Here is a 26,781-nt window from a genome sequence, read left to right as displayed (position 1 = left end):
GAGTAAGATCGGACCTTTCTGTTGACCCGGCTTTAATTTTGTATTGAAGAAACAACTGTGAAAATGTTAATAGTGTAATTAATATGTAAGTAGCCATACAGTAGCGTAATAGTTCGTGTTTATAAAATGAATTCTAACATATTGTTATGTTCACAGGTACGCGAACTACATTTCAGTCACTCAGTAAAGTGATAACTCAAAATATCTTTGTCAACAGATCTGGAGAAATTGCCACTGCGTCTTTAGACCGTTTTCGTCAGACGAGAGGTTAGTTTCTAAGCGTTTCGATGGACTTAATTACTTCAGTGAGATCGTTCTTGCAAATGTGAAATATACCCCATCGAGTGGCTTTCATTAGAGCAAATTTTAGCAATCTACTCTGTCAATTATATTACTTGTAATTAGTGACAGCAAAAATTGTTTAATAATCCTTGTGATTTTGCAGACACAGTTCTGACTCTGATTACTGGTTGCTGTACGTATCTATCCACATCAAGGCTGTTGAGAGAGACTCGTGAAGATTCAAGACAGCTCTTAGAAGATTTTGCAGTTTAAAAGTGACATAATTGTGAAATAAGTGTGCAGATGAGTGATTAAACTGTGTTTTATTGAAGTTGTGCGATTTTAAAGGAATAATAAATGTTAAATACAGTGAGTGAATTTTCCGCCACTTATTTACTGGTAAACAGTAGTTGGAGAGTGACATGCCGCCCCCCCCCCCCCCCCCCCCGCCCAATCTTGGTGTGACACTGACCTGTAACATATCCCAAAGTCTACAATATGCATTTTGAGGCTGTTGATATGAAAGTGGGAAGTACAGATCTTCCATTTAAAGCAGGAATAGCTTAAGTGCATTACTTGAACGTAACACAGGAAAAGCTTGCTTATGTATGTGGTAGTAGTGTCGGCAAAAAGTTCTTGTGTGTGAAGTTGCCATGTGGAACACCAGGTGTAAAACTTTTATCCCGAGTCTTGAACTGTGTCGGAACAAAAGTGAGGCATTCATATGACCCAATAAATACTGTTTTCATTTCACTACACTTATACAGATGTCTGAGTTCCTCTGTGTTAACATTGCAAAGTCCTGTAGGCATGTGGAGTATTAAGCAACACTGTCATATTGGAAGCAGAATCAAACACATTTGTTACGTTACTCGATATTTTCGGGAGAAAAAGGCAATGTTGCTTCTTATTAATATAATACTTCCAGAGTCACAGCTGTGTTTGACCAACCATAACTGATGCTGAATGTGCATGTCGTCAAATAATGTGAAGAGCTTATTTCAATAGTGGTACAAGTCCATTACCTCCACTTTTCTGTCTATAATTCTTCTGAAATTAATGATCCAAACAAACATAAATAAAGGTTCATCTCTAGCAAGAAGCCATATGCTTGAATATTTCTGGTATCTCAACTGCAGATTTTTCAGCGCTCATTTAACTTTACGACTCTGTATCTCAAAATGAACAAAAATGGACTTGTACCACTAATGAAATAAGTCCTTCATATGCACACACAGCACACCGATCTCGTGAGGCACAAGGCTCTCATAACGAAGTACGTACGTCGGTCAACAGATGGCACTAGGAAAAGAATGTTAACTGCGCTTTTTACTTGCTACTTGCGACTCTTAGTAGCGATTTGTCACAGAAATCGCAGTTTCTCGGTAGCGAATAGCGTAGTATGAACTTTGCTCAACAGATGGCACTGCTAACTGCGCTTTTTAGTTGCTACTTGCGACTCTTAGTTGCGACTTGTCACGGAAATCGCAGAAAGCAGTGCTAAATTCAACCAATAGATGGCTCACGTCTTTGAATGTGAAATACTACTTGCGACTGCTAACTGTGACTGAAATCGCAGTTAGATTCTGTAAAGTTGTTATTGTGATATCTGCGACTTCTCAGTCACTGTGATTTCTAACAGATACGCGATTTCCTGCCCACCACTAACTTAGAGTAGAGTTGGGCAACACGATTCTTTTTCCCGATTCGATTCCTACGATTCAATCTCACATTGCGAATCGATTCCTACGATTCGTTCACGATTCATTCTAGTCTGTGATGGCACGATTCTTACGGAATGCAAAAAGTTCTACATCGTACTCACAGATGGCAGCACATTGTCAATGGAGTTAGAATCGAACTGCCAGAAATAGTTTATGTATGAGGTGCATATGACGTTACAAGTGTGATTCTCGATTTATTCGTGTAATGCCTTAATTGTTGAAAGGTCACGTTTGATTTGATTGCATCTATTGTTTTATTTCAGTATGCTAGGAAAGAGGAGTCGATTGTGGTGCAAAATTACGTGGTATGCCAGTTTGGTTGTGTGGCTTGAACGTATCTAACTACAGACGTCTGTTTTATAGTAACAAATTCTAGCAGTGAGGCAGACGTGGTTTGGCTCATATCATCCTAAGTTTTTCTGTGCTAAGATGTCTTTCCAAGTCCACATCACCCTTGTAATTCATAACGCAGCTGACAGCCCTCCCACACACCACATTTCTTCTAAATACAAAGCACAGGTATTTTGCTTTTAATTTGTCTGAGAACTTGAGGCTGTCACTACTATTTACGTGAGAAGACGACATACTTCTAAACAATAGGATTCAATCGTATACAGCGACATTACTTCACTAAAATTTAATATAAATCTGAACACGATAACATTCGAAAACTCGAACTTGAAATTATTAATTAATTAAAATGCTTTTGTTTAAAGACGGTATTACACTGCCAAGAAAGGTATTGGTTAGAGAGAGACTACATTCTCTCTATATAGGCTCTGTAATATTGGTCTAGCGCGACAGCCATTTAGTGGCGGCACTGGTGGAACTAACAGAATTATCAAATTAGCAGTGAAGTAATGTCGCTGTATGCGATTGTATCCTACCTACACTTTAGAAGTATGTCGTATTCTCACATAAATAGTAGTGGCAGAAGCAATTTCTCAGACAAATTAAAAGCAAAATTCCTATGCTTTGTATTTCGACGAAACAAAAGTTAAGCTAAATTTGCAGTGTGTGAGGGCTGACAGTTGCTTTATTGTGAAATAAAAGGTGCTGTGGAATTGGAAAGAGCACAGAAAAATGTAGGATGATACGAATCCGCGCATGTGCACTATGCAGGGATAGTAAATGGGAAATGCCTTTACGCTCGTTCCCGTCATCCACCGCCAAGTGTCAGCTTGGTTTTCACGAGTAATATTACGGCCCACGAACTTCGTTTGTTCGTTCCGAGCTTCCTTTGCTCACACGCATCCTCCACTTGACTGCCATCTGGCGGTCGTAATCATTCGGCATGACTCGGCATGATTCGGAAGTTGCCTTGGAAGCATAGCGTACTAAGAATCGACGATTCGTTGGAACTTGGAATCGTCACGACTCGGAAACACGCAATCGTTCTTACGACTCTTTTGAACGACGATTCGTCCGTCTCACGATTCGATTCTTACGATTCTTTATTTAGAGTCGTTCAAATGAACGACTCATTCACGAATCGCCACAACTCTAAGTCTTAGAGTATTCTAGAGGAGAGTCGAAGCCTAGCCATGAAACAGATCGGACGTGTGTAGTAGTAGTTTCCGATGGAAAAGATAAGTTGCCAGATCTAGCAGTGTTTCATACATCAAAAGTGTTGGAAAGTGACGGCATAATTATTCCGAGTGTGTGTAGAAATTTCGGAATTTTTAAGTGAATTCTGTGACGAGAAAAGACATATATTCCGCGTGGCGTATTGAGCAGGTCAGTGGCTAAAAACTGTGACTGCATTAGGTACCGACAGACTTAATATTTGGCGAGCATTCTCAATCAAAAACAATCAGTATTTTTGTAGCTATTACGTTTTTCGGGAAATGCAACACCATAAAGTTGCTAACGTGAGTGAAAGGGATTGTGAGTGACTGTGTTAAGACTAGCACGGGCTTGGCAGTGATACTTGTTTCAGAATATATTAATTGAGGACAAAATTTCCAACCTTCCATTTTGTGTGAAAACTTTCTCCCGAAACGTGGATTAGTGACTTAAATTGCAGCCTGGTTTCACGTCGAAGTACAGTAGGTTTCACTCGGGTTTCCTACTGATGATCTGCTGAGACAATGTTCACAGGTAGGTGCAGGTCCGTCGTAAAGGGCCGGAATGAACCGCGCCGCCGCAGCTGCATCAAGGTTATTCTTCAATATCTCTATTACTTTCCCAACACACTCTGACTGAACTTTACACGGTAACACAGCTATCTATATTCATCATCCGAGACTCTGTGGCTATCTGAACTACTCGGTCCAAGACCCCAAAACTATCTGGCTTCTCGCCAGCGAAAAAGACGGCTCCACGTCCATGTTTTCCACAGTCCTAACTGACCAATCCCCCGTCACGATGTACTGTGTGAAGGTCTAGTCCAATCAGACTTCGAGCAGAGTGCGTAGGAATACGCCGTTTTGGCGTCCTTGCGCTAAGAGAAAGCTACCAGATAGCTCTAGGAGCTTCTACCCAGAAATATGAAGAACCAGGGAAACGCCTCACATAGAAATTTGCCATCAAGGGCCGATATTCGATCTGGGGGCGCTATACAAGACATGTGGACCACACAGGGACGTGCCGTTCATTTCTTCAGTTTCTTTTTTATTCATTTTTTTTTTCAGCGCGCCCATCCTGCCACTGTGCCAAGAAAGCTAATGGACATCTTGGCCTCTTCCACCGACGCGAAGCACAAATATATCTCAACACACAGCTAAACTTATATTCTCATCCAATGGTACATGAACGGGAACAGATCAGAAAGGGCGCTTAAAAATAGAGTAAATCGCAGGTTACACAGAAACGTTCTCTGGGCGTCAGTGTTAGACAGTTGAGTTAGAAATAGGCACCAAGTAACATATTACCTAGTTAGATCTGTTAATGACTTCTAGAGTTAATGAAAGAGGTACCTAAATCAGCGTAAGTCTTTCAATGCACCAAACGTAAGGTATAGGATACCGTAAAAAGCCAAATGTACATTAAACCAGTGACTTTCGTATCTGGTGGGTATCTAAGCTTGAACACACTCAACAGATAAAAACCACAACAAAGGGAAGACTAAGGCGCGTGACAAAACGGATGTTGACATAAAACTCAGCAGAAGGGTTAGTGATGTGCGTGATGATCAAGCGTGCGACAAACAATAGCACACAGAACAAGAACGACAAGACCTGTGCATTTGCTCAAGTTGTAAAAGGAGGAGGACAGGTAGGAGGAGCTCGATTCCTGTTGGTCCAGAGAGGAACAGGGAATACTAGAAGTGACCCTGAATGTACCACATAAATTGCTCAGGTGCATATGCAGAGCACTTCATCGCCGGCGGCTGCGGGGGCAGGATGGAAATGGAGGGTGACCTTGAAGATATCCCAGAAGTGACCCTGAGATAAGATGGTTATCTTGGCTTGAACTGGCAGTGCCCTGCCCTACACATGCCAAAATATAACAGGAATCGCAACAGAAACCCTTCAACAATCTCCCAGTGGGTTGCACGAATGGGGACAACTACGTAAGATGTTGTGACAATGATTAAAACCAAAGTACGAATGTGCAGTAAAGCACTGCACACGACAATGAGCAACTTGAGGCATTCAGCTCTGGTCAAGGGCTTTTTCGCCTGACGGAGACACTTCCTGGCAGATTAAAACTGTGTGCCGGACCGAGACTCGAACTCGGGACCTTTGCCTTTCGCGGGCAAGTGCTCTACCATCTGAGCTACCCAAGCACGACTCACGCCCCGTCCTCACAGCTTCACTTCTGCCAGTATCTAGTCTCCCACCTCCCAAACCTCACAGAAGCTCTCCTGCGAACCTTGCAGAACCAGCACTCCTGGAAGAAAGGATATTGCTGAGACATGGCTTAGCCGCAGCCTGGGTGATGTTTCCAGAATGCGCACGGTAGAGCACCTGCCCGCGAAAGGCAAAGGTCCCGAGTTCGAGTCTCGGTCCGGCACACAGTTTTAATCTGCCAGGAAGTTTCATATCAGGACACACTCCGCTGCAGAATGAAAATTTCATTCTGGAAACATCCCCCCGGCTGTGGCTAAGCCGTGTCACCGCAATATCCTTTCTTCCAGGAGTGCTAGTTCTGCAAGGTTTGCAGGAGAGCTTCTGTGAGGTTTGGAAGGTAGGAGACGAGGTACTGGCAGAAGTAAAGCTGTGAGGACGGGGCGTGAGTCGTGCTTGAGTATCTCAGGTGGTAGAGCACTTGCCTGCGAAAGGCAGAGGTCCCGAGTTCGAGTCTCGGACCGGCACACAGTTTTAATCTGCCAGGAAGTTTCACTTCATTTTAGTATTTTATAAGTTAGAAGACTTCGCCATACAGAAAAATACTGCCTGTTTACAGTAGGCTCTCACGTCGAGAACTTCGTTTGATTTCTTGAACTACTTATGCACTCATTGACCATTCGTCATATACCAACGGGAAAAAAGTCGCAACACCAAACAATAATTAAAGTAGAGAAACGAAATCTCGCCAATACGTTTGTCTAGGTTGTTGTTGTTGTGGTCTTCAGTCCTGAGACTGGTTTTATGCAGCTCTCCATGCTTGTCTATCCTGTGCAAGCGTCTTCATCTCCCAGTACCTACTGCAGACTACATCCTTCTGAATCTGCGTAGTGTATTTATCTCTTGGTCTCCTTCTACGATTTTTACCCTCCACGCTTCCCTCCACTACTAAATTGGTGATCCCTTGATGCCTCGGAACATGTGCTACCAACCGATCCCTTCTTCTAGTAAAGTTGTGCCACAAACTTCTCTTCTCCCCAATTCTATTCAATACCTCCTCATTAGTTATGTGATCTACCCATCTAATCTTCAGCATTTTTCTGTAGCACCACATTTCGAAAGCTTCTATTCTCTTCTCGTCTAAACTATTTATCGTCCATGTTTCACTTCCATACATGGCTACACTCCATACAAATACTTTCAGAAACGACTTCCTGGCATTTAAATCTGTACTCGATGTTAACAAATTTCTCTTCTTCAGAAACGCTTTCCTTGCCATTGCTAGTCTACATTTTATATCCTCTCTACTTCCACCATCATCAGTTACCTTGCTCCCCAAATAGCAAAACTCCTTTACTACTTTAAGTGTCTCATTTCCTAGTCTAATTCCCTCAGCGTCACCCGACTTAATTCGACTACATTCCATTATCCTCGTTTTGTTTTTGTTGATGTTCATCTTATATCCTCCTTTCAAGACACTGTCCATTTCATTCAACTGGTCTTCCAAGTCCTTTGCTGTCTCTGACAGAATTACAAAGTCATCAGCGAACCTCAGTTTTTATTTCTTCTCCATGGATTTTAATACCTACTCCGAACTTTTCTTTTGCTTCCTTTACTGCTTGCTCAATATACAGATTGAATAGCATCGGGGAGAGGCTACAACCCTGTCTCACTCCCTTCCCAACCACTGCTTCCCTTTCATGTCCCTTGACTATTATAACTGCCATCTGCTTTCTGTACAAATTGTAAATAGCCTTTCGCTCCCTGTATTTTACCCCTGCCACCTTCAGAATTTGAAAGAGAGTATTCCAGTCAACATTGTCAAAAGCTTTCTCTAAGTCTACAAATGCTAGAAACGTAGGTTTGCCTTTCCTTAATCTAGCTTCTAAGATAAGTCGTAGGGTCAGTATTGCCTCACGTGTTCCGATATTTCTGCGGAATCCAAACTGATCTTTCCTGAGCTCGGCTTCTTCCAGTTTTTACATTCGTCTGTAAAGAATTCGCATTAGTATTTTGCAACCATGACTTATTAAACTGATAGTTCGGTATTTTTCACATCTGTCAACACCTGCTTTCTTTGGGATTGGAATTATTATATTCTTCTTGAAGTCTGAGGGTATGTCGCCTGTCTCATACATCTTGCCCACCAGATGGTAGAGTTTTGTCAGGACTGGCTCTCCCAAGGCTGTCAGTAGTTCTAATGGAATGTTGTCTACTCCCGAGGCCTTGTTTGGACTCAGGTCTTTCAGTATCATATATCCCTTTTCACCTTCATCTACATCCTCTCCCATTTCTATAATATTGTCCTCAAGTACATCGCCCTTGTATAGACCCTCTATATACTCCTTCAACCTTTCTGCTTTCCCTTTTTTGCTTAGAACTGGGTTTCCACCTGAGCTCTTGATATTCATACAAGTGGTTCTCTTTTCACCAAAGGTCTCTTTAATTTTCCTGTATGCAGTATCTATCTTACCCCTCGTGAGATAAGCCTCTACATCCTTACATTTGTCCTTTAGCCATCCCTGCTTAGCCACTATGCAGTTCCTGTCTAGGTAACTTATTTAAATGATTAACACTGCAAGATCACAGGCTAATGTAAGCGCGAGATATGCCACTGCAAACGTAAAATGCTAGTACATTCATAACCGGTGAAAACGCCAGAATGTTGAGTGCAAGCGTACAAACGTTGTACAGGTGCCAGATGTTAGTTTGTGGGACGGCTAATGCTGTTTGTGGATGGCGACGGAGTTGTCGTCCGATGATGTCCCATACGTGCTCGATTAGAGACAGATCTGGTGATCGAGGCAACGTGTAGACACTCTGTAGAGCATGTTGCGTTACAATAGCGGTATGTGGGCGAGCGTTATCCTATTGGAAAACACCCCTTGGAATGATCACGTATGGCAGCAGAACAAGCCGAATCACCAGACAGAGGTAAAGATTCTCAGTCAGGGTGCGTGGGCTAACCACCAGACTGTTCCTGCGGTCATACGAAATCGCACCCCAGACTATAATTCCACGTATAGGTCCAGTGTGTCTAGGTCGCAGACAGGTTTGTTGCAGACCCTCAATTGTCATCCTTCTAACCAACAGACGGCCATCAGTGGTACCGAGGCAGAACCAGGTTTCATCAGAAAACACAACAGACCTCCACCCTGCCCTCCAATGAGCTCTTGCTTGACACCACTGAATTCGCAAATGGCTGTGGCGTAGGGTCAGTGGAGTGCACGCTACAGTGCATCTGGCTCGGATCTCTCCTCGAAGTAACCGATTTGTAGCAGTTCGTTGTGTCATTGTGGTGCCAGAGTATTTATGAAACCCTGTCTAGATGTTTGTCGTAATGAGCATTTGCATTCACAGTTACGTACATTGATCCAGGCTTGGAAACGAGAATGTCAGCTATTCTATCAAAATACATAGGTGGTACATAAAGATGCACTCTTGCTTGGAGCGCAGATGTTAAGTATCCATAGCTAAGTCTGCAGCTATAAATGTACTGATAAGATATAGTACCAAGACGTGATGTAAACAGTACAATGAAATTTCTTAATGAAACGATCACCATAAAACCACAGGAGGTTCAACTTACCACGTCCTTCAGAAACTGTTTCCCAGGCGTCCAAGCCAGCTGTTCATCAATGTTGCAGTCCAAATCATTTGCTGCCACAAACAGTTTCTATGTCGCCAGCTGATCCTGATGTTTACGCAGTTTCGTCACGTGTTCACATCTGGCGATATCAGACACCACGTTAAGGTATTCTCAAAAGCTTTTCAAGCCGCGAATATCACTGCATACAACGTGATCCTCTATCTCCAGCTGAAGATAGCGATAGCTGCAAACAGATAACTGTGATACACCCATTCTGACACTGGTATGTTTCCTATCTCGCCAAAATTCCTGTCGGCATTTGTTGTGTACATAGTCCTGCGTGACAGCGCGTACACAACTTTCCCACTAGAGTGCGCCCCACTAAGCACAACAGCGCAGGCGCAGCGCTCGTCCGTCTCCGCACTACGAGATGGCGCTGCCTTAGAGACGGACCAAATTCTGCTTCTGCCGATCCGTGTATTAATATGTAACGCAGCCAATGAGATTGCTGCTGACGTAGAAATTTTTCTCCTCGCGGATCACACTCGCGCAGTGATACATGAATGCGCGAGGTATTATAGCGAGTGTACAGACCTCCGATTAGTCAGTCTGCATTTGCCTGCACCAGTCTGTACCAGTCTGCATTAGTCTGTACCAGTCTATAGTCAAGTTTCAGTCCGCGCCTAATAAGATTACCATATTCCTGTACATAGCCATAAAGATAAATGTATAGACACTTTGTCAAGTATCAGAAATATGTGAGAATAAGATTAACGTACCCATACCAAAGGAACTCCAGATTGTGAATTGTAAATAGCATCCAGAATCAAGATACGTAATGTCTATGCTTTTTATTATTTTAATAAATGTGTGTGAAAATTAATCAAGTTCTGTTTAAAGTTGGTCACCGTCAATCTGCTACTCTAAGCGTGCAAGTGGCATTTCTATCGTCTGACCTAACGGCAGAAGATAAACACGCCACGATAAGACCACGAGACATATTGCTGACACTCGCCTCTTTCGTTAGAGCGACAAGTCAAATAATCTGATGGTGTGTGTACCGATGGTCTTACAGTACGCACACCATAATCAGAAAACACAACAGACCTCCACCCTGCCCTCCAATGAGCTCTTGCTTGACACCACTGAATTCGCAAACGGCTGTGGCGTAGGGTCAGTGGAATGCAGGCTACAGTCCATCTGACTCGGATCTCTCCTCGAAGTAACCGATTTGTAGCAGTTCGTTGTGTCATTGTGGTGCCAGAGTATTTATGAAACCCTGTCTAGATGTTTGTCGTAATGAGCATTTGCGTTCACAGTTACGTACATTGACCTAGGCTTGGAAACGAGAATGTCTGTTATTGTATCAAAATACATAGGTGGTACATAAAGATGCACTCTTGCTTGGAGCGCAGATGTTAAGTATCCACAGCTATGCAGCTATAAATGTACTGCTAAGATATAGTACCAAGACGTGATGTAAACAGTGCAATGAAATTTCTTAATGAAACGATCACCATAAAACCACAGGAGGTTCAACTTACCACGTCCTTCAGAAACTGTTTCCCAGGCGTCCAAGCCAGCTGTTCATCAATGTTGCAGTCCAAAGCAGTTGTTGCCACAAACAGTTTCTAGGTCGCCAGCTGATTCTGATGTTTACGCAGTTTCGTCACGTGTTCACATCTGGCGATATCAGACACCACGTTAAGGTATACTCAAAAGCTTTTCAAACTACGAATATCACTGCATACAACGTGGCCCTCTATCTCCAGCTAAAGATAGCGATAGCTGCAAAGAGATAACTGTGATTCGCCCATTCTGACACTGGTATGTTTCCTATCTCGCCAAAATTCCTGTCGGCATTCTACAGGGAACTGCACTTATCACTGTTTGGGCACGGTAACTTACAGCGGTTACATACCTAAAGAATTTGTTTTTGTGTCATGTAGATGAACCCAGTGTCAGAGTACTGTTACACCAACACATCCGCACCACACCGCAGATTTATCAGTCACGGCGACATTTATACGCTTCAGAGTGGCAGCAGCGATAAAATTGTAAGAAAGCGTCATAAAATTCACTGTCTACAAGGAATAAACTTTCACATTTATTACAAACCATTTCTGTTTTCTAAAACGTGGACTTCCATGGCCAGAAATGTCACACTTTTATTACCTGAGGAAATACACAAAAACAGCTTTATTTATGCCAAGACGCGTTTGGGGCTTTCGTCCATCTTCATAATTATGGCGTGAAACTAAGAGTGTTTATGCTGTGCTCTGCAGGCGGAAAGAGAAACCACAAATTAGAGAGAAAAAGGCAGCTGCAGCGTTCAGCATGCTGTCGGTAAAACTATTCACTATGTGATCAAGAGCATACGGACAGCTGGCTGAAAATGACTTACACGTTCGTGGTGCCATCCATCGGTAACGCTGGAATTCAATATGGTGTTGGCCCACCCTTAGCCTTGACGACAGATTCCACTGTAGGAGGCATATGTTCAATCAGGTGCTGGAAGGTTTCTTGGGGGATAGCAGCCCATTCTTCACGGAGTGCTGCACTGAGGAGAGGTATCGATGTCGGTTGGTGAGGCCTGCCACGAAGTCGGCGTTCCAAAACATCCCAAAGGTGTTCTATAGGTTTCAGGTCAGGACTCTGTGCAGGCCAGTCCACTACAGAGATATTACTGCCGTGCAACCACTCCGCCACTGGCCGTGCATTATGAACAGGTGCTCGAACGTGTTAAAAGATGCAATCGCCAGCCCCAAATTGCTCCTCAACAGTGGGAAGCAAGAAGGTGCTTAAAATATCAATGTAAGCCTGTGCTGTGATTGTGGCACACAAAACAAAAGCCACGCGGAGTAGCCGCGCGATCTAAGGCGCTATGTCACGGACTGTTCGAGTCCTTCCTCGGGCATGGGTGTGTGTGTTGTTCGTAGCATAAGTTAGTTTAAGTAGTGTGTAAGTCTAGGGACCGATGACCGCAGCAGTTTGGTCCCTTACGAATTCACACACATTTCAACATTTGCACATTTGCAAAACAACAAAGTGTGCAAGCCCCCTCCATGAAAAACATTACCACTCCATAACACCACTGCCTCCGAATTTTACTGTTGGGACTATACACGCTGGTAGATGACGATCACCAGGCATACGCCATACCCACACACTGCCATCGGATCACCACATTGTGTACCGTGATTCGTCACTCCACACAACGTTTTCCATTGTTCAACCGTCCAATGTTTACTCTCCTTACACCAAGCGACACGTCGTTTGGCATTTACTGGCGCAATGTGTGGCTTGTGAACAGCCACTCGACCATGAAATCAAAGTTTTCTCACCTTCCGCTTAACTGTTATAGTACTTGCAGTGAATCCTGATGCAATTTGGAATTCCTGTGTGATAGTCTGGATAGATGCCTGCGTATTACACATTACATCCCTCTCCAAGTGTCGGCGGTCTTTGCCAGTCAACAGAACGAGGTCGGCCTGTGCGCTTTTGCGATGTACGTGTCCCTTCACGTTTCCATTTCACTATCACATCGGAAACAGCGGACCTAGGGATTTTTAGGAGTGTGCAAATCTTGTGTACAGACGTATGACACAAGTGACACCCAACCACCTGACCCCGTTCGAAATCCCTTGACTTCCGCGGAGTGCCCAGTTCTGCTCTCTCACGATGTCTAATGACTACTGAGGTCGCTGATATGGAGTACCTGGCAGTAGGTGGCAGCACAATGCACCTAATATGAAAAACGTGTGTTTTTGGGGGTGTTCAAAACTGGTTCAAATGGCTCTGAGCACTATGGGACTCAACTGCTGTGGTCATCAGTCCCCTAGAACTTAGAACTACTTAAACCTAACTAACCTAAGGACATCACACACATCCATGACCGATGCAGGATTCGAACCTGCGACCGTAGCGGTTGCAGGTTCCAGGCTGTAGCGCCTAGAACCGCTCGGCCACTCCGGCCGGCTTTTGGGGGTGTCCGGGTACTTTGGCTCACATAGTATCGCGTACACAAGATATAAAAGGGCAGTGCCTTGTAGAGCTGTCATGTGTACTCAGGTGATACATGTGAAAAGGTTTCTGGCGAGATTATAACTGCACGACGGGAATCAACAGACTTTGGACACGGGATGGTAATTGGAACTAGACCCCTGGGACATTCCTTTTCAGAAACAGCTAGAGAATTCGATATTTTGAGAGCGTGCTGAGAACTACAGATTTCAGGCATTTCCTCGCACCATGGGCGATACAGTAGCTGACGACATTCACTTAACGATCGATTGCAGCTGCGATTGCGTAGGATTGTCAGTGCTAACAGATAAGTATAACCGCTTGAAATCGATGTCGGACGTACGACAAACGTATCCCTTAGGACAGTGTGGCGGAATTTGACGTTAATGTGCTATGGCAGCTGACGCCCAACGCGAGAGAGTTTGTCGACGACATCGCCTGCAGTGCTCGTGACCATACCGGTTTGACCATAGACTGGAAAAGCGTGGCCTCGTCATATAAGTCCCGATGTCAGTTGTTAAGAGCTGATGATAGGGTTCGAGTTTGGCGCAGAGCCCATGAAATGGTTCAAATGGCTCTGAGCACTATGGGGCTCAACATCTGAGATCATCAGTCCCCTACAACTTAGAACAACTTAAACCCAACTAACGTAAGGACATCACACATCCATGGCCGATGCAAGATTCGAACCTGCGGCCGCAGCAGTCGCGCGGTTCCGGACTGACGCGTCTAGAACCGTTCGGCTACCGCGGTCGGCAGAGCCAATGAAGCCATGGACGCAAGTTGTCAACAAGGCACTGTGCAAGCTGGTGGTGGCTCCATAACGGTGCAGGTTGTTTTTACATGGAGTGGACAGGGTTCTCTGGTCAAACTGAACCGATCATTGACTGGAAATAGCTATGTTCGGTTACTTGGAGACCAATTGGAGTCATTCATGGACTTTTTTCCCAAACAACAATGGAATTTTTACTGTCACTAAGTCAGAATCGTTCACGACTGGTCTGAAGAACATTCTCGACAACTAGAGCGAATAGTTTGGCCACGTACATTGCCCGACATGTACACCTCCGAACATTTGAGGAATATAATCGAGCGGTCAGTTCGTGAACACTTCCACAATTATGGAAGGCTATATAGGCTGTTACGGTGTTCGGTTATTTCCATGTCCGTATCGATCTTAGATGGGTAGATCACATAACTAATGAGGAGGTGTTGAATAGGATTGGGGAGAAGAGAAGTTTGTGGCACAACTTGACTAGAAGAAGGGATCGGTTGGTTGGACATGTTTTGAGGCATCAAGGGATCACAAATTTAGCATTGGAGGGCAGCGTGGAGGGTAAAAAACGTAGAGGGAGACCAAGAGATGAATACACTAAGCAGATTCAGAAGGATGTAGGTTGCAGTAGGTACTGGGAGATGAAGCAGCTTGCACAGGATAGAGTAGCATGGAGAGCTGCATCAAACCAGTTTTCACTCAGATGGCGCTTTGGCGTTAGGCGGTTGTTTCCGTGTGTGATCGCTGGCCGGGGCTTAGCTGGAGGCGTATGAGGAGGTAAGAGGTGGCTGCATTGGCGCGAAGACAGTTCGGCTCTGCTGGGGTTGTTTGCTTCTGAACGCCGCGTGGGGCCCGATGGGAAGACCGGACCGTGATTTTACGGTTAGTAGTGGTGTGCCGTTGAACTTGATTCGCAATGGGAGCAAAATCTCGCCTGCTGTTGTTTGTCGAGCCTGAGTTTGAAATACCTTCTATGTGCGGCGGGATGTCATTTCGTCCTCCTGTCTCTCCGTCGCTGGGATTGCTACCCTCGTTTACCGTTCCAAGGATGTATGTCGATGGGCTACGCTGCCCTCCGTACTCTACTAGACGCTGGTGATGGAAGTGCGTCGTTCAGCGGCACGTTAGTCTGGGTGCTTTATGTTTGACCTTCAAGTTCATAGTCTTCGAGTGGCATTCCTTACAGTTTGCCTTGTGCTGTTAGATTGGAGTTTATTTTTGTCTTGAGGTGCTTCTGCTTTCCGTCAATGAAGGTTAAGCTTGATTCGGCACTCCGTACGACGCTTGGCACCTCAGCAGGCGGCTCGGAGCCACCTTCGCGACTAAACAGAAGCTTTTGGACTGAGAGGTCTTGTGTTTTGCATATTGTTCATAAATTGTTGTTTTGGTATTAAGTTGGCTGAGGTTTCTTATGGATTTCCCAGCCATTGGTCTGTTGACCGGCCCGGGCTAGGTCACGTTATTTTAAAAGTCGGTCCTTGTTTTGGCTTAGTAGATTTTGGTTTACTGCCTGGTGGTTCTGGTAGTACGCCGGGTCGCTGTGGTTGTGTTGCATTTTGTATGGCGCTGTGTGCTCGGAGCCGTGGAGTACCATCTGTGTGAACTGCTTCACTGGGGAGTACTGATCGGGCCATTCTTGGTCTTCTTTTGTATGAAATAATTTTATTATTATTTTAAAGTAACATTATCACTTAAATGATTTAATTCTTGTTGCGTTAATTGCAACTTGGGTACTGAGAAATTTAGTAGTGTAATTACGCAAGATTTAATGGTGCCACATGCCCCTTTACCTTCCGTAATCTGTTAATTACCGAAAGACCTTAAGCTCATACTCATGTGATGTGATTTTCTTAAATTATTGTATTTTTATGTCATGTTATTGTTTTTTTTGTTTTTTTTTAATTTGCTGATCACTGGTGTACTGTTCCAAGTAATAAAATGTTTCAGGTAGCTATTACTTGGGTGGAACGCGCGGAACCGCAAGGAGAGAGTAGTTGCGTGCCTTACGTGTCCGTTGTTGGCGCGGCCTGGTGTCCGTTGTTTGTTTTGGTGCACCTGAGTTAAGTATTGTGTTGCCTCCTCCCTTGCGGCCCCGTCGTGTTCTTCTTATAAACATTTCCTTCAAGGCCGCTATCGACAGGGGATCTCAAGTTGATTCCGTATTTCTGGATTTCCGGAAAGCTTTCGACACCGTTCCTCACAAGCGACTTCTAATCAAGCTGCGGGCCTATGGGGTATCGTCTCAGTTGTGCGACTGGATTCCTGATTTCCTGTCAGGAAGGTCGCAGTTCGTAGTAATAGACGGCAAATCGTCGAGTAAAACTGAAGTGATATCAGGTGTTCCCCAGGGAAGCGTCCGGGGACCTCTGCTGTTCCTGATCTACACTCCTGGAAATGGAAAAAAGAACACATTGACACCGGTGTGTCAGACCCACCATACTTGCTCCGGAAACTGCGAGAGGGCTGTACAAGCAATGATCACACGCACGGCACAGCGGACACACCAGGAACCGCGGTGTTGGCCGTCGAATGGCGCTAGCTGCGCAGCATTTGTGCACCGCCGCCTTCAGTGTCAGCCAGTTTGCCGTGGCATACGGAGCTCCATCGCAGTCTTTAACACTGGTAGCATGCCGCGACAGCGTGGACGTGAACCGTATGTGCAGTTGACGGACTTTGAGCGAGGGCGTATAGTGGGCATGCGGGAGGCCGGGTGGACGTACCGCCGAATTGCTCAACACGTGGGGCGTGAGGTCTCCACAGTACATCGATGTTGTCGCCAGTGGTCGGCGGAAGGTGCACGTGCCCGTCGACCTGGGACCGGACCGCAGCGACGCACGGATGCACGCCAAGACCGTAGGATCCTACGCAGTGCCGTAGGGGACCGCACCGCCACTTCCCAGCAAATTAGGGACACTGTTGCTCCTGGGGTATCGGCGAGGACCATTCGCAACCGTCTCCATGAAGCTGGGCTACGGTCCCGCACACCGTTAGGCCGTCTTCCGCTCACGCCCCAACATGGTGCAGCCCGCCTCCAGTGGTGTCGCGACAGGTGTGAATGGAGACGTGTCGTCTTCAGCGATGAGAGTCGCTTCTGCCTTGGTGCCAATGATGGTCGTATGCGTGTTTGGCGCCGTGCAGGTGAGCGCCACAATCAGGACTGCATACGACCGAGGCACACAGGGCCAACACCCGGCATCATGGTGTGGGGAGCGATCTCCTACACTGGCCGTACACCACTGGTGATCGTCGAGGGGACACTGAATAGTGCACGGTACATCCAAACCGTCATCGAATCCATCGTTCTACCATTCCTAGACTGGCAAGGGAACTTGCTGTTCCAACAGGACAATGCACGTCCGGATGTATCCCGTGCCACCCAACGTGCTCTAGAAGGTGTAAGTCAACTACCCTGGCCAGCAAGATCTCCGGATCTGTCCCCCATTGAGCATGTTTGGGACTGGATGAAGCGTCGTCTCACGCGGTCTGCACGTCCAGCACGAACGCTGGTCCAACTGAGGCGCCAGGTGGAAATGGCATGGCAAGCCGTTCCACAGGACTACATCCAGCATCTCTACGATCGTCTCCATGGGAGAATAGCAGCCTGCATTGCTGCGAAAGGTGGATATACACTGTACTAGTGCCGACATTGTGCATGCTCTGTTGCCTGTGTCTATGTGCCTGTGGTTCTGTCAGTGTGATCATGTGATGTATCTGACCCCAGGAATGTGTCAATAAAGTTTCCCCTTCCTGGGACAATGAATTCACGGTGTTCTTATTTCAATTTCCAGGAGTGTATATAAATGACCTGGGTGACAGTCTGAGCAGTTCTCTTGGCTGTTCGCAGATGATGCGTAATTTACCGTCTAGTAAGGTCATCCGAAGACCAGTATCAGTTGCAAAGCGATTTAGAAAATATTGCTGTATGGTGTGGCAGGTGGCAGTTGATGCTAAATAACGAAAAGTGTGAGGTGATCCACATGAGTTCCAAAAGAAATCCGTTGGAATTCGATTACTCGATAAATAGTACAATTCTCAAGGCTGTCAATTCAACTAAGTACCTGGGTGTTAAAATTACGAACAACTTCAGTTGGAAAGACCACATAGATAATATTGTGGGGAAGGCGAGCCAAAGGTTGCGTTTCATTGGCAGGACACTTAGTTGATGCAACAAGTCCACTAAAGAGACACCTTACACTACACTCGTTCGTCCTCTGTTAGAATATTGCTGCGCGGTGTGGGATCCTTACCAGGTGGGATTGACGGAGGATATCGAAAGGGTGCAAAAAAGGGCAGCTCGTTTTGTATTATCACGTAATAGGGGAGAGAGTGTGGCAGATACGATACGCGAGTTGGGGTGGAAGTCATTAAAGCAAAGACGTTTTTCGTCGCGGCGAGATCTATTTACGAAATTTCAGTCACCAACTTTCTCTTCCGAATGCGAAAATATTTTGTTGAGCCCAACCTACATAGGTAGGAATGATCTTCAAAATAAAATAAGAGAAATCAGAGCTCGAACAGAAAGGTTTAGGTGCTCGTTTTTCCCACGCGCTGTTCGGGAGTGGAATGGTAGGGAGAAAGTATGATTGTGGTTCGATGAACCCTCTGCCAAGCACTTATATGTGAATTGCAGAATAGTCATGTAGATGTAGAAGGCACTTTAGTTAATTTTATGCTAGTATTATTTTAATTTCTTACATTGGTAAAGTTGTGTGGCCTTCATTATGCGCACTGTTGGTCACAATGTCTCGTATACCATGATGTGCGTATGTAATTGTGCAATAAATGGATGACTGTTATTTCTGTTTTGGCGCCCTTCATGCCTCCTTTCTTGTCCCTATTGGTACGCTATCCTTGTACTTGTGTTGGTAAGCCACATCAGTGGTAGCAGGGCACCTTCCTTCCCGGACTTTGGGTGCCTTAATTTGTGTGGGTGGAGTGTGAATGTGATATTTTTTGTATTTTTATGCTCTTGTTTATTGAGAACGTATTTTTGCTTGTAGTTTCCTTTGTGTCGGAAGTTCCATGCGGCTTTTCGCGGATGATGCTGTAGTATAGAGAGAAGTTGCAGCATTAGAAAATTGTAGCGAAATGTAGGAAGATCTGCAGCGGATAGGCACTTGGTGCAGGGAGTGGCAACTGACCCTTAACATAGACAAATGTAATGTATTGCGAATACATAGAAAGAAGGATCCTTTATTGTATGATTATATGATAGCGGAACAAACACTGGTAGCAGTTACTTTTGTAAAATATCTGGGAGTATGCGTGCGGAACGATTTGAAGTGGAATGATCATATAAAATTGTTGGTAAGGCGGGTAACAGGTTGAGATTCATTGGGAGAGTCCTTAGAAAATGTAGTCCATCAACAAAGGAGGTGGCTTACAAAACACTCGTTCGACCTATACTTGAGTATTGCTCATCAGTGTGGGATCCGTACCAGATCGGGTTGACGGAGGAGATAGAGAAGATCCAAAGAAGAGCGGCGCGTTTCGTCACAGGGTTATTTGGAAACCGTGATAGCGTTACGGAAATGTTTAACAAACTCAAGTGGCAGACTCTGCAAGAGAGGCGCTCTGCATCGCGGTGTAGCTTGCTCGCCAGATTTCGAGAGGGTGCGTTTCTGGATGAGGTATCGAATATATTGCTTACCCCTACTTATACCTCCCGAGGGGATCACGAATGTAAAATTTGAGAGATTCGAGCGCGCACGGAGGCTTTCAGACAGTCGTTCTCCCCGCGAACCATACGCGACTGGAACAGGAAAGGGAGGTAATGACAGTGGCACGTAAAGTGCCCTCCGCCACACACCGTTGGGTGGCTTGCGGAGTATAAATGTAGATGTAGATGTAGATGTGTGTTATACAGGAACACCGAGCGACCATGGCACTATCAGTACCAGGTTTAGACTCACTTACGAAAGCCCAGCTGCAATATGAGCTTAGAATCAGAAGTCAAAGTGTTGACGGTACGGTGAACGAGTTGATTCCACGGCTCCGGGCGGCGTTGTTAGCTCCAGTAACGTTCCCGGATCATGGTAAGTGAATATCAGTTTCCACATTTATATCTACTTGGAGTGCTACCGTGTCAGTCTTTGAGCGTGATCCTCCCACGTTAAAACAGCTTCGTCGAGCACAAGCTCAATTGGCTCATTCACATCAGTCTTTGTTAGATTTAAAATCATTTGAGGTCCAAGACGCGCATAGAGCAGCTTTTAATCAGGCCTTGGCGGGGGTGGAGGGCCTGAATTCGCGCCTCCTGGCGCTTGCCTTGAGGGTCGTCATGATGTAAGGGAGCGTGCGTCCCAGCGAGTCGAATTAGAGCAGTCTAATTCGTTTGCGAAATTGCCTCACCCTTTAGTGAGATTGTTGCATGATGTTACTGACATTACTATTGAGTCGGTAGATCAAGTTATCAATGTGTTTGAATTAATTGTTCGTTTACGGCGATATACGGAGGCTCTATCTCTCCCACATGCTACGGTATTGACGGCGTTGTATTCAATGGCCCGCGGCAGTTTAGATTTGATAATAGCCGAAACGTTGCAAGAGGACGGTTCGCTCACGCACCTGAGGGATAAGATTTTGAATATTAAGCTCACTGACCGCGCGCGTAGAGCGTTGGAACAGGAACAATTCTGGCGGGTGCAAAGAGATAGGGAACCACTAATGCAATTTGTGGAACGTGTTAGGCTTGCGGTAGAGGCTCTCGACATACAAATTTCAGAATGCGGCTGTGTCACCCATATCCTTGATGGTCTTTCTACATCAGAGAAGGGAAAATTTATCTTTGTCGAGAGACCGCGAACGTATGCCGAGTTGTTGGCGGTTGTTGACGAATTAGATGTCCGCCAATTTCCGGAAGTTACCCAGCAGTGTTCTCATAATACTATGCCTTCGGAAGCACTGCAGACTGTTGTTCCCCGGAACGTCCCTAACCAACGCCAATGTTATCGTTGCGGATCCCCAGATCATTTGGTCCGGTCCTGTCCGGTTCTTCGCACGCCCCGTTATCAAAAATGACGCCACGAGAAGGGGGGAAGAAGGTGGGGGAAAAGAAAGCGAAACTGGCCGGTAAATTGTCGTGAAATTCGGGCTGGGTCGATCCCTTCTCTCCCCTTTATTTGTGCGAAATTAGGGCAGGAACCGATTTGTGCCTTATTGGACACAGGCAGTGCCCGGTCTTTCATTAGTAAGCCGTGGTATTTGTAATTTGGTAAAACAGCTCGCTTGTCTAGTGTGTTTTCTACCGGAAGTAGATGTCGGACTGCTAATGGTGAAATGTTGCCTATTCTGGGGGAGTGCAGAGCAAGTTTGTCTATTGGCACCTTTTCGTGGCCTGTTCAGTTGTTGGTTGCGGATAATTTAAGCATGCCTTTCATTTTGGGTTGCGACTTTATTAGTAAGTCGGGTCTAATTGTCGATCCTTCAAGGGGTACCTTTTATTTTCAGTTCCGACCTACTACTAGAATTGCCTTTTGTGTGTGTGGCAGGGGAGGCGGAAGTATTGATTTGGCGGTAACGCAGGATTATCCGGATGTATCACATGTCCAAGAAGCAAGGTTAAAGGAGCTGTTGTCTGAGTACCCGCAAGTTATTACGGACAGATTAGGAGTAACCAATCAGATCGAGTATGAAATTCTTCTTACCGATCAGATCCCGGTGCGTAAGGCTCCGTATAGGTTGTCACCTCCTAAAATGTGGGTGCTGCGGGCCAAAATTGAGCAGATGTTGAAGGATGGGGTAATCCGCTATTCCACTTCGACGCACGCTCCTCTTGTTTTCCTCGTCCCTAAGCCAGGCAAGAATGACTATCGCCTTGTAGTCGATTACCGGCTCCTTAATCAGAAAATGCTGTTGGAATCGGTCCCGGTCCCCGACCTGCATAATTGTTTTACCTGGTTTAAGGGTGCGAGCTATTTCACTGTACTGGATTTGAATCAGGCCTATTTTCAAATACCTATTGTGGAGAGTTCCAAGCGAGTCACGGCATTTACTACAGATTGGAATCTTGAGAGGCACCCGCATGCCTTGCTCATAATATGGCATCAAGCAGTCAGGCCTGCAAGATGAGTGATCTGCCAAGCGAGTGGATTCATTTTTTATTTATCAAGTAACATGAACTCTAGTGCTCACAATTAAGTTAAAAGTTATTCTCCTGCTTGGATATTGCGCAACGGAAACGCACATCTGGCTATTAGTAATTTACACAACTCTGACTGTTCACTACGCACTGGCAATGCCACATATTCGTTCTTATTCAACGGCTTTGATCAACACGTGGCCATCGCACTGCATATGAATGGCGCACACATTATAAATTCTGGGTATCATGGCAACACACTATTCGAAGGAAAAGGCCACCAATCTTTTTCTTTTCACTATCTTATTTATTCTGATAAATTCTATAACCTAAACACACAAATTCTATAACCTACAACAATAAAACATGAGAAATTCCGCCCAGTGGGCATGGCTTTACATTGGTGAATCTCTATATTATGGTCTCGTAATTATTTAACGCTACAGTGCACTTTCTGGATAGGATGGTGGATCTTTTGCTATATCTCACACTTCGACTCTCACAACCATCATCACGAAACTTTCCTCCAGACCGAGCGGTACAAAAGGAACATGCATAACACACTACCTCTGAAACTACCTTGCTACTCTCCCATGCAAACCACACATACTTAAATCACATGACATACACCACACTGCAACATGGAATACAACACAAGGAATAGTCACAACGTTATCACTTTCAGCTTTCCCACTTCAATTAGTATTTATCCCAGTTTCACACGACACTGCCCCACTTCGTAATTTTTCATTCCTACTATGAACTCTGGAGGATATATGCACGTTTTCCTGTGCAATGCAAGCCAAGTGGCGTTGCTGGATAGACGGCTGACTCACCTTGCTTCTCTCTCAGAGTATTATAGTTTGAATCAAGCGTCACACGGAAACATAACACGCAAAGTAATATTAAGAACATATTCATCACACACGCGAGTCCTCAACTGATACCATGGACGAGTACTTCTCTTTATCCTTTGTCTCATACACAGATTGAGACTCACGCAGTACTCACCACGTGGAAGTACTCGTCTCTAATTTCAAGTCCTGCACACGCCATTTCTTAAATATTTCCAACTTATAGTACACACGCTAGTAATTCAGCTTAACTTAAGCACTCAGAAGTATTTCAACTTATTGCTACACGTGGTTTCACTGTGACCATTGTTCACTTCCGAAGATTACTACGATCCCCTTAATATTACCTGCCTGACATTTAATTCTCCCCACAAAAGTTCCTGAAATACAGAAATTATTATTTCAAACTACTCTTAAATATTCCACATGCATACCATGTCTCCACTCTTTTGTCCTTACGGAGCACGCCTAAGACAGGTCTTACCAACACTGGATCCAGCGGCAGAGTGCTGAAACATGGCTGTTCTTTGGGTCCTCTCGCACCTCTGCCGAAGTGGGGGAGCACCTTGCTACCGTATTGGTCAGCCACATTTCAGGCGCTCAAAGCTCCGGTAAATTTCATCTCTTTGGTTCCACCAAAGGTGACCAAAAGAACGTCTCAAAGATGATCATATATTCACATTCACTATCTGCGGTTAGCAGACGACCATACATTCATTCATTTCACAGATCTCACCAAACTGGATGCAGCGATTTATTTTGTGGGAGTGCACATGTGATCAATTAAATAAATAAATTGTCATTCTTTCCCACACTGGTATCCGGCTTCGGTGTATTATTTGAAATTCAGTTATTTTTACAAAAAATATGTTGTCTGACAAGAATAAAGAAGTATGTTGTACCTACACTCCTGGAAATGGAAAAAAGAACACATTCACACCGGTGCGTCAGACCCACCATACTTGCTCCGGAAACTGCGAGAGGGCTGTACAAGCAATGATCACACGCACGGCACAGCGGACACACCAGGAACCGCGGTGTTGGCCGTCGAATGGCGCTAGCTGCGCAGCATTTGTGCACCGCCGCCGTCAGTGTCAGCCAGTTTGCCGTGGCATACGGAGCTCCACCGCAGTCTTCAACACTGGTAGCATGCCGCGACAGCGTGGACGTGAACCGTATGTGCAGTTGACGGACTTTGAGCGAGGGCGTATAGTGGGCATGCGGGAGGCCGGGTGGACGTACCGCCGAATTGCTCAACACGTGGGGCGTGAGGTCTCCACAGTACATCGATGTTGTCGCCAGTGGTCGGCGGAAGGTGCACGTGCCCGTCGACCTGGGACCGGACCGCAGCGACGCACGGATGCACGCCAAGACCGTAGGATCCTACGCAGTGCCGTAGGGGACCGCACCGCCACTTCCCAGCAAATTAGGGACACTGTTGCTCCTGGGGTATCGGCGAGGACCATTCGCAACCGTCTCCATGAAGCTGGGCTACGGTCCCGCACACCGTTAGGCCGTCTTCCGCTCACGCCCCAACATGGTGCAGCCCGCCTCCAGTGGTGTCGCGACAGGCGTGAATGGAGGGACGAATGGAGACGTGTCGTCTTCAGCGATGAGAGTCGCTTCTGCCTTGGTGCCAATGATGGTCGTATGCGTGTTTGGCGCCGTGCAGGTGAGCGTCACAATCAGGACTGCATACGACCGAGGCACACAGGGCCAACACCCGGCATCATGGTGTGGGGAGCGATCTCCTACACTGGCCGTACACCACTGGTGATCGTCGAGGGGACACTGAATAGTGCACGGTACATCCAAACCGTCATCGAACCCATCGTTCTACCATTCCTAGACCGGCAAGGGAACTTGCTGTTCCAACAGGACAATGCACGTCCGGATGTATCCCGTGCCACCCAACGTGCTCTAGAAGGTGTAAGTCAACTACCCTGGCCAGCAAGATCTCCGGATCTGTCCCCCATTGAGCATGTTTGGGACTGGATGAAGCGTCGTCTCACGCGGTCTGCACGTCCAGCACGAACGCTGGTCCAACTGAGGCGCCAGGTGGAAATGGCATGGCAAGCCGTTCCACAGGACTACATCCAGCATCTCTACGATCGTCTCCATGGGAGAATAGCAGCCTGCATTGCTGCGAAAGGTGGATATACACTGTACTAGTGCCGACATTGTGCATGCTCTGTTGGCTGTGTCTATGTGCCTGTGGTTCTGTCAGTGTGATCATGTGATGTATCTGACCCCAGGAATGTGTCAATAAAGTTTCCCCTTCCTGGGACAATGAATTCACGGTGTTCTTATTTCAATTTCCAGGAGTGTATTTTCAATGTCGGGCAGTACTGTACCCTTTCAATCTGTTTGAATTTAACCGGGTCCCATTTGGTTTGGCGACGGGAGCCGCAGTTTTGAGTAGATTGTTAGATCGAGTGCTTGGTGACTTGTAACTTAATTGTGTGTACAACTATTAAGATGATCTTGTTATTTATAGTAAATCACTCGAGGACCATTGGCAGCATCTTCGGTTGATGTTAGAGCGGCTGCGAGTGGCGGGGCTCACGATTAGACAATGAAGGGTCTATTTTGCTTTTTATCTTACGCTTGGATGGATACATATTATTATGACAGTATGGACAACCAAAAATGTGTCTGCTCTTCTGCTGTTGCTCTTACGATGTTGTAGTAGTTTTCCAGCTGTCAATTTCGATCCGATAACACTCAGGCCCTGGCTGCCATGAGTTGGTACTTTTTAGAGTCTATGTGGAGAGGCTGCAGAGTGTAATGGTACTTGAATTACGTAACCATTACGGCACCTCAACTAAACCTCTCGATACCAGCAATATAAAGTAGTTGACATATTTCTGTGACAACATTCAGATTTGATTTCATTAATGTAGAGGTATTTTGATACATCGATATGTTTATATTGCAATGATATTATTCTTATGTGTGTTCTTTCTTTTGTCACTATGATCTTAGACGTACTTGTAACTCTTGATTTTTGGGCGTGAAAGCAGTTGTTAGTGAGTCGGACCATGATAAAGTCAAGTCTTGGATGTCATGTTGGAAAGACGCATATTGTAGTCAGTTTATAAAATGTGAACTTTAACAGTGAGGAAGATGTTCTCAAGTTCAAAAATGGTTCAAATGGCTCTGAGCACTATGGGACTTAACATCTATGGTCATCAGTCCCCTAGAACTTAGAACTACTTAAACCTAACTAACCTAAGGACGTCACACAACACCCAGTCATCACGAGGCAGAGAAAATCCCTGACCCCGCCGGGAGTTCTCAAGTATGTTCAGTATTGTGAAGTGATGTTTTGTGTGTTACGTGATATTGCAACAAAGCAATAAAAAGGAAGTGTAACTTAAATTTGGAGTGCTGATTATTTTTTTACATCACCATTGTGCTAATTTTGAAAGGTTTAATCTTTAAGAATGGTTTGTGAAGCGCATCTACAAAACTTTTGAATATCGCATAATAAAACCTAGGCCTCTTTGCATCCGAGCTTGAAATCACCACCACCTAGATTTTTGACGACTGAGCCATGATTTTACAACGAGACCAGCGTGGGAAACACGAAGAGATGAGTGCCTAGTTTATTCATTATTACATGAAATGACTTTATTAGCTGTGCTCTAATGACACCTGCCACATAATAACTTTGTTGTTGCCCGAAAATGCAGTATTTAGCAGCGTGAGCAACACCACAAT

The 26,781-nt window shown here is 45.4% G+C and overlaps 1 protein-coding gene and 1 long non-coding RNA gene across 3 annotated transcripts in view; one reads left to right on the top strand and one right to left on the bottom strand.

Moving 5' to 3' along the window:
* The window catches only part of LOC126210347 (speckle-type POZ protein-like), a 61,169-nt gene extending 50,139 nt beyond the window's left edge, over positions 1 to 11,030 (bottom strand). Inside the window, exon 1 of one of the 2 annotated variants that reach the window (XM_049939562.1) lies at positions 10,871 to 11,030. The gene's annotated coding sequence lies outside the window, so the exon portion shown is untranslated. Of the gene's footprint in view, positions 1 to 9,326; positions 9,446 to 10,870 lie in introns of those variants that run through there. The other variant, XM_049939563.1, reaches the window with a different exon arrangement.
* LOC126210349 (uncharacterized) lies at positions 215 to 660 on the top strand. The gene is made up of 2 exons (XR_007540652.1): positions 215 to 267; positions 446 to 660. It is a non-coding gene; the product is annotated as an uncharacterized LOC126210349 (long non-coding RNA).
* Positions 11,031 to 26,781: the final 15,751 nt, after the last annotated feature.

This window comes from Schistocerca nitens, chromosome 10 (genome assembly GCF_023898315.1).
Source record: "Schistocerca nitens isolate TAMUIC-IGC-003100 chromosome 10, iqSchNite1.1, whole genome shotgun sequence".
Classification (NCBI taxonomy): Eukaryota; Metazoa; Arthropoda; class Insecta; order Orthoptera; family Acrididae; genus Schistocerca; species Schistocerca nitens.
Note: the sequence above shows the minus strand (reverse complement) of the source record. Positions and strands in the feature narration are given on the sequence as shown.